At 44.8% G+C, this 5,222-nt stretch overlaps 1 protein-coding gene across 2 annotated transcripts in view; it reads right to left on the reverse strand.

Moving 5' to 3' along the window:
* TSKU (tsukushi, small leucine rich proteoglycan) overlaps nt 1-1,638 on the reverse strand; it is a 16,847-nt gene extending 15,209 nt beyond the window's left edge. The window contains exons 1-2 of one of the 2 annotated variants that reach the window (XM_005867037.2): nt 1,531-1,638; nt 1,032-1,090 (exon numbers count right to left, since the gene is read on the reverse strand). The gene's annotated coding sequence lies outside the window, so the exon portion shown is untranslated. The remainder of the gene's footprint in view (nt 1-1,031; nt 1,091-1,530) is intronic. The other variant, XM_005867038.2, reaches the window with a different exon arrangement.
* Nucleotides 1,639-5,222: the final 3,584 nt, after the last annotated feature.

Consider the following 5,222-nt stretch of genomic DNA (forward strand, 5'->3'; position numbering starts at 1 on the left):
CCGCTTTTTTTTAACGGGTGAAAAGGTCCAGAGACGTTTGTGAGAGGCTGACCGAGAATCCGAAACAGAGAGACCGGCTGAAAGGCGAACCCGCAGAGAAGAGAGCCCCGACTGAGGCAGAAAGCCTGGCAGGAGAGAAGAGAGAAAGCAACAGACTTTTTTTTTTTTTTTTTTTTTTTCCTGGAGGGAACCATGGAACTTCTGGTTGGGATTCTAAGGGAAGCTGCATGTGTGACTAGGCAGCGGTTTGAGTCTATTCTTTCCTCTGCAGCTCACCCTGTCTCACTCCACTTTATGGTAAAAAGGGCAGGAAAGGATCCCCCAAAAAACTTTTAAAAATTATCTGCTGGATGCATTCCTTACAAGGGCAGGTGGGTGGGGGTGGTCTTCGTCTCCCAGTCTACAGACTGGAGAAGGGAGGGGAAGTTTTAAGGCACACTACAGGCCTGGGAGGGCATTGTTGAGGGAGGTTTTAGTCTTGAACTCTGGACCTCCCAAGAATTCTCCTGCTGTGGATTCCCCTTGCAGTGGCCCAGACTTACACGCCCAGTCTTTTAGCTCCTTTTCTTACTACTTTTTAAAAAATTAAAAATGTTGCTTGGCCTCTGGCCGGTGCAGCTCTGTTGGTTGGGTGTCATCCCCCCTGCACTGAAGGATTGCTGGTTTCATTCCCGGTCAGGGCACATGCCCGGGGTTTCGGGCTCAATCACCCCTGTGGGGCATGTGGGAGGCAGCCGATCAGTGTTTCACTCTCCCATCAATGTTTCTCTCTTTCCCCTCCCACCTTCCCTTCCTCTCTCTCTAAAAATCAATAAAAATATATTTTTAAAATGTTGCTTGGGGCATGTGTGTTTGTGTTTGCCTGGGGAAGGAGGGAGGCAAGTGGGGAAATAAGGAAGGAGGAAGTAGAGGCCACTACCCCAGGCTTCAGGGCAGCAAAATCAAATCTGCTGCCCAGAAAACAAAGTGCTCCTGCAAGTCCTCCTCCTGAATTCAGGCTCTGTGGGCTGGAGGCGGGCGACTCCACTCACCTGGGCTGAGACCCGTGGACCCTGCTGGTAGGGAGGTACCCGAGCCTCAGTTTCCTTACCTGTGAAATGGAAAAGGGAAAGGCTGGAAGCCGGGCCTTATCAGTGTGGGACAGGGAGAACTTCCCCTCCCCTCTCTGCCTATTGTTCTCCTCCAGTTAGAATTTCTGTTTCCAGAACTGTGAGGCTAGTGGGGGGCACCCCACTCAGACTTCTCATCAAACATTCTTTGAAATTGTACCACAGACTCTTGCACCCACTCAGCTCCTCACAATCCAGATGAATAAACGGGCTGCTGAGAGTCAATTCTGCTGCCCCTTAGTGTGCTGGGTGCATCCCGGGGCTCAGAGCTCTTCCTCCACTCCTCTCCCTGCCTGGAAGAGAGAGAGAGACCCCCCCGCCCAAACAACAAAAAAAGTGTTTGATGAGGACCCCAAGCTTGGACAGGGGTCAGGCTCCAGCCCTGCCACTTACCAGCTCTTAGTAACCTTAGAGAACTTACCTAACTGCTCTGAGAGTTGCCTCCTCCCCACCTGTTGCAGAGGGACTTTCTTTCAAAGGAACCCCCCATTGGCCTGGCCTAGAAACTTGCAGGCTCCTCCTTTGATGTGGTGTGGTGGACTTCAGCATCCCAGAAAAGGAGATGAATACTCCCAGGGTACTGGGGGGGAGGGGCAGGGGGGGCACAGGAGTGGACAGGCTAACTCCCACTGCCCTTAGTATGCAAGGTTGAACCAGCTGGGCTGGAGGCTCTAAGTCCCTCCAAAGGGCCTCTTAGTTACCATAAGCATGACAAGCAACTCCTCACACCTGGGGTGGTGGCTGGGGGCAGTTTCTGAGCACCTTCATCCAATCCCTGATGTTCTCTAGCTGTGGTGGCCTCTGGGGGGCTTCAGGTGGGGAGTCTCCATCAGCCCTACCTGCCCCCTGTACTATGCCTCAGTCCAGGGTTTCTCTGCCTCTAGGTTCCCCCTCCTGTCTGATGTCACACTGTAGGCCCCCCCCTCAAAAAAAGGGTCTTTCTAAACTGCAAACCTACAAAATGGACCATGACACCTGCTTAAAACCTTTCTTTTAGTAACAAAGTCTGAAGGAGCAATCCAACAAAATAGCTTACATATCAAGTCGCATATATATCAACATATGTATAACTCCATCTAGTGAAAAAAACACGCATTATTAACCGGTCCACCTGGGAAAGGAGGTTTTTCTATCCGAATCTCTTGGGCAGGTAAGGGGGGAGGGTCAAAGGTTCTTTCTGAGTCTTTTGTTTCTTAATAACCAGCTTAAAATCAATATCCCAAAAGGCAAAACTTTTGGTCCCCTGCAAGGTGAAGGAGGCCTTGAGTTTGAAAATCTGTATTAACCTGTTAATAATGTAGATTTAACTCTTAACAGTTAAAAATTCAGATTGACTCTTAACTGGTTAAAAATGTGAATTAACTCTTAACCGGTTAAAAATGCAGATTAATTATTAACCGGTTAAAAATGCGGATTAACTCTTAACTGGTTAAAAATGCGAATTAATTATTAACCGGTTAAAAATGCGGATTAACTCTTAACTGGTTAAAAATGCGGATTAATTATTAACCGGTTAAAAATGCAGATTAACTCTTAACTGGTTAATAATACAAATTAACTATTAACCAGTTAATAATGCAGATTTTGTAATCAAAGAAAACACGATAATTTCAAGAGAAACATCAAAAGTGCTTTATTCAAAGTAATGTCCATTGCTAGCTACACATTTCCCCCATCTTTCAGATAATTTGTGGATACTGTCCCAATAGAACTTTTCTTGTTTTGAGTCAAACCATTCAGAGACCCAATTTTCCACTTCTTCGTATGTTTTGAAGTGCTGCTCAGAAAGTGCATGTGCCATCGATAGGAACAAGTGGTAATCTGAAGATGCAAGGTCTGGTGAATACGGCGGGTGGGTTAATACTTCCCAGGCAAGATCTTTTAACGTGTCTTTAACTGGTTTTGAAGTGTGAGATGGTGCATCATCATGAAGCAAAATTACTTTGCTGTGTCTTCTGGCCCATTCTGGTTGTTTTACGATCAAAGCGTGATTAAAATTGATTATTGTTGGTAGCGATTGGTATTAACAGTTTCACCTATTTTTAGAAGCTCATACACCACACCTTCCTGATCACACCAAACGCAGAGCATTGTCTTCTTTCCGAAGCGATTTGGCCTTGCAGTCGATGTTGATGGTTGACCTGGATCAACCCATGATTTTGTGCATTTGGGATTCTCAAAATAAATCCACCTTTCATTGACAGTCACAATTCGATGCAAAAAAGACTTTCTTTCGTGCTGTCGAAGCAACATTTTACTGGTGACTTTTCGGTTTTCCATTTGTTTTTCGTTCAGTTGATGAGGCACCCATTTTCCTTCCTTTAAAATCTTTCCCATTGCTTGTAAATGATCAGAAATTATTTGCTGAGCAACGTTTAATCTTTCTGCAAGTTGTTTTTGAGTTTGACACACATCTTCATCCAATAATGCTTGTAATTGTTGGTCTTCAAACTTTTTTGGTTGACCTGGACATTCTTTGTCTTTCACATCAAAATCATCACCTTTAAAGTGTTTAAACCAGCATTCACAAGTATCTTGAGATGGAGCATGTTCATTCGACATTGTTAAGCGTAAAAATATCTATGATGTTAACACCTTCAGAAAATTTGACATATGAAGTTTTGAAGCTTGTTGCCAATACAACAAAATAGCATTCATATCAAATCGCATATATATCAACATATGTGTAAATCCATCTATTGAAAAAAATTTGCATTATTAACCGGTATATCTAGTAGGAAAGGAACCCTTAGGATGTTGCCTTAGCCTAACTGGAATTAAATATGGTAAATAGGGTGGCTTTAGCCAGAGGCCTGTTAGCTAGATACTGTGTCCCATTTTTTTCTGAGTTGTCCAGCAAGAATTTGCCTGCCCTGTGTGCTCTGCTCTTTCTCAACTACCTATAAATCACCCATTCTCACTTCTGAAATCTGAGACTCCATTCCTCCCCTTTGTCCTCTGTCCAAAGTGTTATATATACTCAATCTGTCACTGTTCATTTGATTACTAGCCCAGCTAGAAGGACTTAGAAGGTGTAAAGAAAAGTATTAATTTTTTTTAGCCCCCACAATCTCTACCTCCTAGGCCTCATTTCTAACCATCCTCTCTTACCCCAAGCTCTAGTGCTCTAGTCCCTCTAGTCACATGGAACTCGGGGGAGGAAGGTAAGGGACGGAAGTGCCTCTGCATTCCTCAAACCTCTGCCCAAATTCTCCTCTCCCAGGAGGCCCTCCTATTATGTTGCCACACCCTTTGTACATATGCACTATCGCGTTCCCCATTCTCTTCACCTTCTTGGGTTATCCTGTTCCTTATTCCCATGCCAGGGATTGTGTTGGATACTTTTAAGGTCATGACATCATTTAATCCCTAAGATAATCATCCTAGATTGCTAGTGGGGAGGCCCAGAGAAGGCATGAAATCTGTCTGGGACTGCACAGCACTTTCCAGAACAACACTTAGAGCTCCAGTGCTCTGTCTACTACCTTCCAATCAACACAAGAAGCAGAATGGGATAGGGAGGCCTTGGAAACTACGAGTCCAAGTGCAAATCATTGCTCTATCCCCGGCTACCTATGGACTTCGGGCTAGTCACTTCCTCTCCTGAATCTCAGTTTCCTTAACTATAAAATGAAAATAAGTAAGAAGCCCCATCTCACAGGGATATAGGGAGGATCAAATAAATGAATACAAATACAAATATGTTGTAAGCTGTAGGGTACTGTGGGCTTCTAATTGATTTACTTGACCACCTTACTGCATCTGAGGATGACCATTGAGGGCCTCTCTTCTCTCAGGACACCCCGGACTGAAGGTTAAAGGCACCATCAGTCCCTTGGGCTGCCTGGCTCATGTCACATGTTTTGAGAAAGCAAAGAGGTCTTTCTTTTTCCTTCCCTTCTCCTAGCTGTCAGGCCCTGAGCAGAAAACCCTCCAAATCCAATGTATTTCCAGGAACCCAGAGGATCTCTGTTGCTCTTGCTGCATTTTCTTCTTTCCAGCTGGCAGCTCTAAAGTAAACAGAGAATCAGGACCACGGGAGGAAATAATAGGGGGAAAAAAAGAACCGGAAGAAAAAGAATGCCTGCCCAAGCCCCCTTCTGATCCTGCAGA

This window comes from Myotis brandtii, unplaced genomic scaffold (genome assembly GCF_000412655.1).
Source record: "Myotis brandtii unplaced genomic scaffold, ASM41265v1 scaffold244, whole genome shotgun sequence".
In the NCBI taxonomy this organism is placed as follows: Eukaryota; Metazoa; Chordata; class Mammalia; order Chiroptera; family Vespertilionidae; genus Myotis; species Myotis brandtii.